Source organism: Gadus morhua, chromosome 22, assembly GCF_902167405.1.
Source record: "Gadus morhua chromosome 22, gadMor3.0, whole genome shotgun sequence".
In the NCBI taxonomy this organism is placed as follows: domain Eukaryota; kingdom Metazoa; phylum Chordata; class Actinopteri; order Gadiformes; family Gadidae; genus Gadus; species Gadus morhua.
In genome coordinates, this window is record NC_044069.1 from 6,082,067 (window position 1) to 6,094,566 (window position 12,500).

General features: G+C 50.7%; 1 protein-coding gene across 1 annotated transcript in view; it reads left to right on the top strand.

The window, feature by feature from the left end:
• Positions 1-12,500, top strand: part of hivep1 (HIVEP zinc finger 1) — a 53,595-nt gene that overhangs the window by 4,489 nt on the left and 36,606 nt on the right. The gene's annotated exons all lie outside the window — the stretch shown is intronic.

Sequence of the window (12,500 nt, forward strand, 5' to 3'; positions counted from 1 at the left end):
CTGGCTTGTGTTGACAGTTTTACAAGTGCTTCTCAGTCAGGCACCGATAAGGGAAGTGTTCATGGATGTTATGGTTGCCTTTTAACTTCTCTGGCTCCACATTTCTGTTGGTTTGGCACACCTAGATTTTCGAAAAGTATTCCAAGTGTTTTCAAAAGTCTTGCGTTAAAACGAGCTCGACGGTTTTGTTTCATCGTGGTCCAGTGAACAACTTCGGTCCAACTGTCTTTTCTTTTGGCTAACACAAATACGTTTTCTGGGGAGGAGCCGTTGTAAACGTGTTCCCAGAAACGACCAACACGTCAACAGATGGCATTTGTCATCTCTCCACCCCGGACAGATGTCTGGGGTTACTACGGGGAAAAGCAGAACGCAGCGTTTGAGTTCCAGTCAGGGCCTACCACATCAACAGACCATAGGAGATCTGTCCCGGTAGCTGGTGGCTGTTTTTTAAATATTTTCTTAAAAATTAAACAAACACATCCTGCTGTTTTGAATTCACTGAAATTACTCAGCCATAAATATTTCAGTTTCATGGCGGCGGATGAGGGAAAAAATATACAAAAGGCAGCCAAATAAGGCATGTTTTAAGGCTATTTTTTCTTCCCGTTGTTTACAGTATTTTAGAGAATGTATAAATATTAACGGGATTTATTTAGTTTTTAGCGGCCTAGAGCTGAAAGAGCAAGGCTGTAAGACTGAATATCTTGTTTAAAAATAAATGTTTTATTGCAATTATTCTCAGTTGGTCACAGATGCACAGATTATGCTTTGGATTTTTCCAGTTATTTTAGCGATGAATGCTCAATAATTGTTTGCCTAAATCGATTTCATTCAATTTATGTGTAGCACTTTCACTAACTGGTCCACCGTGCCTTGCTCATGAGCACTGAGGTCGGCTCTGGCAGTGTTTCTAACAATCACAAACTTGAAATCTGCTGTGACAAACAGTACTTTTGGTAGCGCGAGTATACGTGACCCAGCTTAGCAACCCTAGAAACTGAATAAGATACTCACCGGTATCGCTTTGGTAATGTGACGATTGCACCTTACGTGTAACTCTGCAGATAAGTTAGACACAGGTGTCTGTGTGTGTGAGCGAGTGCTTACTGGTGTTGAACTCATGGGGCTGCTAGGTTTCGTTTTGGGTTGTTTTGAAGGCTACCCAAAGTCTGCATTTCCTGTGTGTGTGTGTGTGTGTGTGCGTGTGCGTGTGCGTGTGGAACCACGTCAAAGCGACATCCGCTTACTTCCTCTCCCTGCAACACCGTGACCTGACACACTTTTCTTTATCAAATGACATACAACGTCTATGTCCTCTTGTGCTGCAGTTTTTGTGTGTGTGTGTGTTTGTGTGTGTGAGAGAGAACCCTACGCGGGTGTGTGTGTGTGTGTGTGTGTGTTTTGGCAATCCGCTGACGCAGTTTGTGGGCAATAAAGAAGAAAATCAGGAACTCCCTTCCTCTCCTCCCCCATCCCTCCTGCTCTTGTGTTTACTTTCCTCAAACAGCTGGTCTCTAAGCAGCTCTGATGATGCTCTCTTTCCCCTCACCTCTGGTCCTCACCACAAACGCACATACACACTCACTCACACAGACACAATCATTCACTCACTCAATCAAGCAAGCATGTATGTTGCACCCACGCATGTTGCACACAAATACACATGCCTAATGTATACACACACACACACGCACACGCACACACACATATCACACACACGCATATCACACACACACACACACACACACACACACACACACACACACACACACACACACACGCGCATATCACACACACACACACACGCATATCACACACACACACACGCATATCACACATACCCATGCATCAAACACACAAGACACACACACACACACACACATGAATATCACACACATGCATATCACACACGCGTGCATGCATATCACACACGCACACACGGACACACACACACGCATATCACACACACATATCACACATATCACACACACATGCATATCAAACACGTGTATATCACACATATGCAACACACACACACACACACACACACACACACACACACACACACACACACACACACACACACACACACACACACACACACACACACACACACACACACATGAATATCACACATATGCATATCACACACGCGTGCATGCATATCACACACAAACACACACACACACACACACACGCATGCATAACACACACAGACACACACACACACACACACACACACACACACACACACACACACACACACACACACACACACACACACACACACACACACACATTCCTCCCCCCGTTGCGGTGGACGGCCCCATAACCCCCCAGTCCTAGCTCACTGAAGGGGAAAAGCTGAAGTCATAGGACTGTCCCAGTGCAGGACGGAGCTCTGCCGACGGCTCCCCTCTGTCATGGAAACCCCAGGGCGGGGGGGGGGGGCGGGGGGGGGCCCGGAGCCTCCTCAGAACCACAGCCTCCCTCTGCAGAGAGCCTTCTTAAGCAGCTTAAATGTTCTGGCACTCGGTAGCGACAAGGCCCGCAAGTCATTAGGGTGACAGATGCACCGTTACGTGTGTGTGTGTGTGTGTGTGTGTGTGTGTGTGTGTGTGTGTGTGTGTGTGTGTGTGTGTGTGTGTGTGTGTGTGTGTGTGTGTGTGTGTGTGTGTGTGTGTGTGTGTGTGTGTGTGTGTGCGCGTATCATGTTCGTCCGTGTTGGCTTGAGCAACTGCTTGTGTGTGTGTGTGTGTGTACTTGCGTTACGATGTTTTCCCGGTGCTGTGTGTGTGTGTGTCTGTGTTGACCTGCTGCGTCTGATATATTCGCAGTCTTTTAGTTTTAAATCCGTAGCAGTGTCGATCGACAGTTCAGTACCGGCTAAGAAACCAAACACTAAGGTTCTGCTGCAGAACCGCAGAAGGCAATGGCTTCGACATTATTCACCAGGTTTTATAGTCCCATGATTGAGAATAACTGATCAAACACAAAACAAATCGATAGATTCATCTCTAACGACGCTAACATCCAAACAAGCCAACATGCCGCAGTGTTCTCCAGACCTTTCCCTGCAGTGCCCTTTAACCAATGTAGGCCGGGCATTCCCTCCTTCACAGACGACTGACATTCCTGTCTGACATTCCTGTCGTCCAAATTACAACAAACAGGCAATTAAAACGCCTTGCCCGGCTGACCCGCCCTTCTACACCATGTGGTTTTGCCCCGACAACAACAACAAGAACAACAACAACAACAGCACTAGTGTAGCCACAGGTGTGCTACCTGCGCGGAGAACGTCCCCGGGTGACGACGGATGTGTGGTGAGAGGGTGAGGTTTCACGTGTTTCGATATGACGAGTGATTTAATCACGTTTGGAGTTAACTGTTTTATTTGGTTATCAATTATTGCTCCTGTTTGGATTGTTTTTGTTATTAAGAATAACGGTATATTCTATAATTGATTTACCTTCCCATATTAGACTATTAGTTCAGATTTATTTCTTCAATGTCTTACAGCCAGAGAGCGAACAGAAGCCAGACAGGAGATGATGATGATGATGATGATGATGATGATGATGATGATGATGATGATGATAATAATAGCGGGGGGGGGGGGGGGGGGGGGGGGGGGAGAGCGCAGGTGTCCAACAGACGTCAAATAAAACTCCACTAAGCGTCTTTAACTGTAACTCCCTGATGTGAAGCCACAGCTGTCTCTGCTGGAAGACACAGAGCCTGGGGCCAGAGTCTGCCTGACTCCCAGAACCATGAGCCGATCTCTGCTAGCGATCGGCGGTGTGACTGAACTGTCCGGCCCACCGGATCGCTGCCACGCCGCCGCGCGATGCTAACGGGCCGCGGCCCGATGCTAACGGGCCGCGGCCGTGACCGACACGCTAGTTACGCACGTCAACCAGTCGGAACTCGACCTTATTACGTCTTCTGTCTTTTCTTCTGTAACCCGATCGTCGAAGTCAAAACCGCAGTTTAATACTTTACGACGATAAACCGTGTATCATTTTTATCAGGGAATATATAAAAATACCGAAAGTTTATGATCGATTTTTAAAGACGACTCCCTTGACAGTTGTGTCAGCCCGGGATAGAGTGCTCGACGTACAAAGCTTTGTTGAATGTTGGCTGTCCTCTTCTGCACTCCCATACCCCCCCCTCTCCCCACCCTACTCTGCTCCTCACAAGTCAGTCTCCTGTCAGGCCTGGGCTAGAGTCCACTTCCAGGGTCCTGATCACTAAACTCCCCCCGTCGCATCTCAGGAGCCTCCATCAACCACGGCAGAATCGTGCCGGTCAAAAGATGACCAAATACTTCATTGTTAATTGTAACGCCTGCAAAAAACCGTGCGACCCGAAAACCCCCAACTCCCACCCCTGCCCCACTTTGCAGTTGCACTGTTTTTGCATGTGTTACACTGGGGTTTGCATTCGTTCCCAATTGTGTAATGAATTCACAACACTGCACGGTTTACAGTTGGGGTTTTTCTTGCGCTTCCAGGGCTGGCACTTCAGCGTGCTGCCGTGGAAGGGTTAACGTTTATGGGAGGGCCGGAGAGGATTTTTACACGTTGTGTCATGCTTAGGCAGCCAAACCGGTGTTTCCGTGCGCTACCATCGTGTGTGTGTGTGTGTGTGTGTGTGTGTGTGTGTGTGTGTGTGTGTGTGTGTGTGTGTGTGTGTGTGTGTGTGTGTGTGTGTGTGAGTGGATGTGAGGAGGAGGGAGGAGGAGGAGGTGAGAGTCACACAAAGGGGAACTCTCTCTCCCAGAGGCGGGGAACAACGCCAGGGTTTTAGCAACGGTAACTACAACAGAAGGGCTGGAACCAGCGCGGGGACGTCTGTTTAGCTTAGCGCTAAGTTAACCTCGGAGACGCTCTCGCTTCTGGGATGGGAGCGGGAAAGGGAGGGAAAACGTGCGACAGGGAGGGGAGCGCGCCAGCTTTTGTGTGTGAATGAAATCGAATACGGACACTTTACCAGCCTGAAGCCGGGTTAATGTTGATTCCTTGCTACGTCGGTTGGTTGAAGCGCTTGCGCGCCGCCGCGGGCTAGCTTCTTTAGCAGCAGGTCGAACAGAACGATGCTCCACCAACTGTCATTTTCGCGTTAAAAATGTTTGCATTTAACATACGGCTCTCAAGCTTCTGATGCTCATAGTGTGTATGAAGATGTCTTTTTATTTTATTGACCAGTTTACTTTTTTTTGGGACCGTATGGTAGAGCCTAATCCCCTTATCCCGGGGTTAATAAAGAACATTTAAACACGCGAGAACATCAGCGACATCTTTAGCTCAGAAACAAACGTCTCACAGCATTCTCCTCTGTCCCTCCTGATGTTCTGGGTTATCAGGTGTTTCTTATGAGGGCCCCGGGGGCCCATAACAGGCCCCTTGGACGGTTCGTGGCTGATTGATTGCTGACTAATAACCGAACACACCGGCAGGAAGCGATGCAGCCGTCACACCTGGCCCTGCGCAGGAAACCCGTTTATCCCCCGGCTCGTTTAAAGAGACATCACACAGCACCCACTGTCTTGAGTCACTGCGCTGCTGGTCCAGGTGTTTGTGAAGTGTTTCTTCACCTCGGGACACCTTGGTACGACTAGGATGTTCAGACGTACTTGTTCAAGCAAGGTTTCAATTTCGCATGCCCCTGTTTGTGAAGCACGTTAAGGTTTTCGCGTGTTTGACCTTTTTTGGTCTTCGTCTGGTGAGCTGCTATTGGCCGTCGTTCCTCCGCCACTGCGCTCCGACTTTCAGTTTGAGTGGCAGGCGAGCGCTCTGATGTTATCAGAGCGGATACCGCCCGCTCACTCCAGGAACCGTCTTGTGTGTGTCTGTGTGTGTGTGTGTGTGTGTCAGTGGACTTGGGTTAATTTGCGTGTCTTTGTGCCTGTGTGTGTGTGTATGTGTCTGACTGTCTGTATTCATGTGTTCACATTCATGCCTGCTCGTGTGTGTGTGTGTGTGTGTGTGTATGTTTTTGTTCATTGTCTTCATATGAATGTCCGCTCACATGCGTGTGTGTGTGTGTGTGTGTGTGTGTGTGTGTGTGTGAGACGTGTGTGTGTGTGAGACGTGTGTGTGTGTTCATATGTTCATATTCATGTCGACTCACGTGTGTGTGTGTGTGTGTGCGCGTGCGCTCACATTCATGTCTGCTCGTGTGTGTGTGTGTGTGCGTGTGCGCTCACGTTCATGTCTGCTCACGTGTGTGTGTGTGTGTGTGTGTGTGTGCGTGTGCGTGTGTGTGCGCGTGTGCGCTCACATTCATGTCTGCTCACGTGTGTGTGTGTGTGTGTGTGTGTGTGTGTGTGTGTGTGGTCCTGCGTTGTGATGACAGTGTGGGGGTCTCCTCCTGATGGATGGCCCTACACACGTCTCTTCCAGGGCCGCCGTTCATTAGATGCTTTCAGTTGGCATTAACCTGTCACCGTGGCGATGGGATGACAAGATGCAGACTCGCACAGACTCTCTCTCTCCCTGCCTTCCATTTACGCTCTGCCCTCTGACGACTGCAGGTGTGTGTGTGTGTGTGTGTGTGTGTGTGTGTGTGTGTGTGTGTGTGTGTGTGTGTGTGTGTGTGTGTGTGTGTGTGTGTGCGCGTGATGGTTTTTGTGTGCTTGTGCGTACTTGTATATGTGATCTTGTGTGTTTGGGTGTTGTGCGTGTGTGCACATGTTTAGTGTAAATAAATACGTGTGTGTGTTGGCTTGCGCACCTGTGTGTGTGTGTGTGTGTGTGTGTGTGTGTGTGTGTGTGTGTGTTTGTGTGTGTGTGTGTCTGGCTGTGAGTGTGTTTGCACTAGGCTTAAGTCAGGGTCCTGCCACAGGGCCTGCTGTACAGTCAGTGTAACAGTTTGGATTATCCTTTATAGTTCAAGTGAAGTGGAAGCTTATAAACTCAGAGACACACACACACACACACACACACACAACTCGCAGCAACACACATCGATATACTTACACAAACGTCACTTAATATGATGCACAACCACAACAAGTTGATATTCATATAATAAAACAAAACACAGGATATAACACACACACACACACACACACACACACACACACACACACACACACACACACACACACACACACACACACACACACACACACACACACACACACACACACACACTTTTCCATTGGAGCAGGTGAGCTCCTCTGTTTCCGCGGAGACACCTCCTGGAAACTTGGGCCGAGTGGAATTTATGTTGGCACGCCAGAAAGGTGAGCGTTGTCGTAGGAGCAGGGGGGGAGGGGGGGAGGGAGGGAGGGAGGGAGGGAGGGGGAGAGTGAGGAAGTGTGTGGGAGAGGGGCAGAGGTAGAGAGAGGGTAGAGAGGGAAGGACGGGGAGGGGGGGTGTATGAGTAGGAGAGAGGGAGAGGGAGATGGAGGAGGAGGAGGTGAAGATGGGGGAGAAGGAGATGAGGGAGAAGGATGCAGGGAAGGTAGGAGGGAGTGAGGGAGGGGAGAAGGAGGAGGAGGAGGAGGGAGGAGTGAGGGAGGTGGGGGGACATGTTTCAGATTTAGCCTCAACTGGCGTCAGCAGGGTGCTTCGTAACGATGGCTGCCGTCACCCGGGGGAGGGGGGGGGGGGGGGGGGGGTCGGGTCGTGATGGGTGGGAGGAGGGGGGGGGGGGGGGGGAGCCGATAGCAGTTGAAGTTCTCCTGAAGGTAGCCCCGCACGTCAGCGTCTGAGGGGGCGGACCCTTCCTCCTCCTCCCCCCCCTCTCTCCTCCTCCCACCCCCCCCCCCTCCCTCCCCTCCCCCCCCTCCCCCCCCCCCCCCTCCTCCTCCCACCCCTCCCCACTCCCTAAACAACCACGTCATCATCATCATCATCCTCCTCATCCTCACACTGACCGACACAAAAGCTGTCTCTGTTTGGCTCCGGCTCCCTCCTGGAGGGGGGGAGGGGGGGGAGGGTGTTGGGGGAGGCGGGGGGGGTAGGGTGTGGAAGCCATCATCTTCTTCTATGGTTTCGGAGGGACAGGAAAATGTGACGAGTAGGAAGCTATGTCTGGCACCGCGGGTGCAGAGGTAATAAAACAATATATAATGATGTGTATATAAATATATATAAGTACAGTTAGGCTGGTGCGTTTGGAAAAAGCACAGGGTTGAATCAATATGACGCAACCGAGGTGGAAGTCCTGAAATGGGCATTGGTGCAGGGGTGTATTTGTGTGGCTGTTTATGTGCGTATGCTTATGTGAGTGTATATGAATCCGTTTGTAGATACATGTATTTGAGCGTGTGTGTGTGTATATGTGTGTGCGCGTGCATGTGTGTGTTAATGCGTGTGGTGTGTGCGTGTTTTTAAACAAGTGTTTCTGTGTGTATATGGGTGCACTTACGTGTGTGTTTGTGTTTTTGAAGTAAGTGTTTCTGTTTGTATCAAAGTGTGTGCGTGCACAGTTGTGTGAAAAACGTGTGTGTTTGCGGTTTTCAGTAAGCGTCTCTGTGTGTGTCAATGTGTGCGTTCACATTTTGTGCACAAACGTGTGCTTGTGTTTTTCAGTAAGTGTGTGTGTGTGTGTGTGTGTGTGTGTCTGTGTGTGTGTGTGTGTGTGTGTGTGTGTGTGTGTGTGTGTGTGTGTGTGTGTGTGTGTGTGTGTGTGTGTGTGTGTGTGTGTGTGTGTGTGTGTGTGTGCTCTGGTACGCCGAGTACGCTGGCACTGCCTAATGGTGTGCAGTACCCGGGCCGGGGTGGTGGTTACCAGGGAAACAGGCGGGCCCAGGTGATGAGGGCCTCATGTCCTGCCGCCAGGAAGCAACCGGCCAATCAGGACGCAGCAGGCATGGCGAGGGTGAGGGTGGGGGTGGTGGGGGGGGGGGAGAGAGAATGTAGATATGACTTTGGGGGGGGAGGGGGGGATTGTGGCCGTGAGGGGGTGGGATGATGGAGCGATGGGGGGGGGGGGGGGCTTCAGGGGTTGATAACTGGGGCCCCTAGGAGCCAAACTCATGCTTGTGGTCGACAGAGCCAAAGTGTGTGTGTGTGTGTGTGTGTGTGTGTGTGTGTGTGTGTGTGTGTGTGTGTGTGTGTGTGTGTGTGTGTGTGTGTGTGTGTGTGTGTGTGTGTGTGTGTGCAAAGTGAGAGTGTGTTGTTATGGTGAACTTGGAGTCGGCCTAGATTTGGTTGTTGGACTGTTCAGCAGACACCTTTAATACGAAGGGACGGAAGGTGAGCTCTCTCTCTCTCTCTCTCTCTCTCTCTCTCTCTCTCTCTCTCTCTCTCTCTCTCTCTCTCTCTCTCTCTCTCTCTGGTCTCTCTCTCTCTCTCTCTCTCACTCTCTCTCTCACTCTCTCTCTCACTCTCTCTCTCTCTGTCGCTCTGTCTCTCTCTCTCTCGCTCTCTCTCTCTGTCTGTCTCTCTCTCTGTCTTTGTCTCTCTGTCGCTCTCTCTCCCTCTCTCTCTCTCTCTCTGTCTCTCTCTCTCTGTGTCTCTGTCTCTCTGTCTCTCTGTCTCTCTCTTTTCGTTGTTTGTGATTTATATTAATATTTACCAGTTTCTTATTGTGAACTTGGAGTCAGTCTGGATATGTTGGTGGTTGGTTTGTATAGCAGACGCTGTTATGTGAGTGGACGGACGGCGGGGTCAGGGACGGGTCGTGGTGGCGCAGGGAGGAGTCGGGGTTATCAGGCTCAGGCTCCATCGTGCCTGTAGGAGCCATGGGTTTGAGACAGCGGGGATCCAACCCGACAGTGTCTGAATGCTCAGGACCGGAACACCGGGTCATTCTGAACAAGGTCATTCTCAGAACATGGCGGCAACAACTACGCAGATAAAACATTTATATCTGTATTTATACACAAGAGTCATCATCCATAAGGGCAAGAAAATGATCAAAGAAAAATAACAGAAATATACATGGCAGAAATAGAACACTACCTCAAAGTTGTATTGGAATGAGAGTAGGAACTATCTAAGATGTAACGTGTAGGAGTGCGGATGTACACCGAGCGCCCGTAGGAGTTGATCCGTGCGTACCTACTGTACGTCGGGGTGATTCATTCCGTCACCGGGTTCCAGAGGCTGGTTGAGACGCCTGACAGCCCCGAGGGAAAAAACGGTTAGGTCAGTCGGCTGGTCACCGCCCGGTCGCCCCCGGCAACGCCCAACAGACGGCGTCAGCGACATGAGCGGCGACGCAAGTGTGCCTTGCTCACCTGCAGACAGGTAGAGGCGCGCAAACACCCAAAACGCAGAACGCTTGAGCTCAGTACAACAACGAGGTGGGAAACGAGAGCTGAGCTGACCGCCTGGGTTAAGTTGTCAGTGTTTTCCCGAGCTGCTCGTGAAAGACGCCCGACTCGTACCTGCTGAAGGGCCATTCACCTGCGCCCCGGGGCCTGTTAAATAATCAGTATTTTTGACGGGTGTTCACACCGTGGGTTTTAATCTGTTGAGGACCAAAGGTTTGTGGAGATGAGGCCTTGTTCAGAACGATTGTGTCGTTGGTAGTTAATCCGACACGAACCGTTGACTATTCATGTTAGTGGAGGATGATAGGATGCGGTGAGGCTATTTGCGTGTTTGGTTTAAATGTTTGTTAGTATTCACTATTTGAGTATCTTGTGTGTATTATGTCTTGTTGTTCGATCGTGACGAGTCGGATTCCGAGTCTGTAGTGAGAGTATGACACAGATACAAAAATAATGCAGTGAAGTGAAGGAAAAATCAACAGTTTTAAATAATTCAACGAAGCTGTTGCTGTAGCGTAGCCGGCATAAAGCAGCCTTTGAATCCCTAAGCCCGGACCAAGTAGGAGCTTATTGTGACGAATGGGGGTAGGATGGGGGGGGGGGACTTCAGAGGTGGATGACTGGGGCCCCTAGGACGGAGCCAAACTCATGCTTGTGGTCGACAAAGTAGAAGTGTATATTTTGTTGTTAAATTGTGACGAGTCGAAGGAGCTCCTGAGGACCAGGTCTGGTCTGCTGGGGACCAGCTGTGGTTCTGACGGATGCGAGGGGGCTCTGAGCCTGGAGGAAGTGTTGTCTCGCTGTCTCGCTGGCTCCCCGGCCGCGGCAGAGTGATCGCCGAGGGAAAGCCAAACTTCCTCCGCTTTGGACCAAACAAAAGCCAAATAAATATCCCCCGTCTTGGCGTGGACTCCCGTTCACGGCTCACGTCGGCAGACACAGGAACCAGCTGCCTCGGAAGACGTGTGTGTTGACGTGCGCTCGCTGCTCTGGTGGGTTTCATCTCGTTTTTTTTTTTTGTGCCGACGGTCGCCGAGCTCGTTAGCGGCTAGCCGGACGCTAGCTGTCCTGACCTTACGGCTCCGAGCATCACGAGGCACCCCTCCGTGTCTTACTGCTGCACACATGGTGGACGACTCAATCCTGTGTGTGTGTGTGTGTGTGTGTGTGTGTGTGTGTGTGTGTGTGTGTGTGTGTGTGTGTGTGTGTGTGTGTGTGTGTGTGTGTGTGTGTGTGTGTGTGTGTGTGTGTGTGTGTGTGTTTGCAATGTGTGTGTAGGGCGGTGTAGGTGTGTGTGTCTGTGGGGGGGGGGGTTGTTTTCAAGAGCAAATTTAATTCACTCCGGTTGACCACACACACACACACACACACATACACACACACACACACACACACACACACACACACACACACACACACACACACACACACACACACACACACCACGCCCTTGCGCGTCCTTGACTAAAGGTGGTGCGTCGCTCCACCCGGGTCTCAGCAGGGGGGGCTCCTCTCACCAGATGTTTGGGCGGGGCAGACAGGTGGTGCACCACATCAGGAGGGCGGTGGTGTCCTGCTCTCCATACTGTCCCTGACTCCAGCTCAGCGCTCTCTCTCTCTCTCTCTCTCTCTCTCTCTCTCTCTCTCTCTCTCTCTCTCTCTCTCTCTCTCTCTCTCTCTCTCTCTCTCTCTCTCTCTCTCTCTCTCTCTCTCTCTCTCTCTCTCTCTCTCTCTCTCTCTCTCTGGTCTCTCTCTCTCTCTCTCTCTCTCTCTCTCTCTCTCTCTCTCTCTCTCTCTCTCTCTCTCTCTCTCTCTCTCTGTCTCTCTGTCTCTCTCTCTCTCTCTCTCTCTCTCTCTCTCTCTCTCTCTCTCTCTCTCTCTCAGGTGACCATATTCTTCATTCAGGGCGATCAAATTAAGCCCCTCCCCTCTGACACCACTGTGCTAGCGCAATTAGCATCACAGCAGCAGCAGCGCCTCGGCTCTGCGTGTTTTGATTGGAGGAAATTGCGTGCTAGTTTGTTTGTTGACGGGCCGCGTCGCTACGACAATGCCCCCCCCCCCCCCCCCCGTGCTTGAACATCCTGGGAAAGCCTGGCTTTTTTCTCACGGCGTGCGACTCGTCAAAGCGATAAGATTTGTGGTTTTCACGCCGTCGGTCACGAAGTGTTTAATCTCAAAGTTTGTGCGTGTGTGTGTGTGTGTGTGAGATTCAGACTCATCCATCGCCAAAGCTCTCAATTTTGGGTAAATTCTGATA